Here is a 362-nt window from a genome sequence, read left to right as displayed (position 1 = left end):
CCCTCCCCTGTCTCACCTTTCACACAGGCCTATGTGTTTATTTTATTTGCTTTTTTTTTTCCCCTAATATGACCACACGTGAAATAATTTTTCAGAATACAAATCCAGTCCTGGAATTTCATTCCAACCCTTTCTGAACTACCTCCTGATTTTAGAGGAAGGTGGAAAATCGGTGTGAAGGGAGTTTTGGAGAGAGGGAGAAGGGAAGGAAGCGGGGTCTGGGGGTCAGAGGGTGCGCTCACACAGGCGGTGCCCAGGCGCCGGCCTGCGGGGACCGGCCTCCCCTTCACCGCACACCTCCCCCCGAGGGGCGCGGCGAGCGGGACACCCAGCAAACACCCCGTACGGCCCGTGCCTGCTGC

This window comes from Phaethon lepturus, unplaced genomic scaffold (genome assembly GCF_000687285.1).
Source record: "Phaethon lepturus isolate BGI_N335 unplaced genomic scaffold, ASM68728v1 scaffold45467, whole genome shotgun sequence".
NCBI classification, from domain to species: domain Eukaryota; kingdom Metazoa; phylum Chordata; class Aves; order Phaethontiformes; family Phaethontidae; genus Phaethon; species Phaethon lepturus.
The sequence above is the reverse complement of the archived record's forward strand: the minus strand, read 5'-3'. Positions refer to the sequence as shown.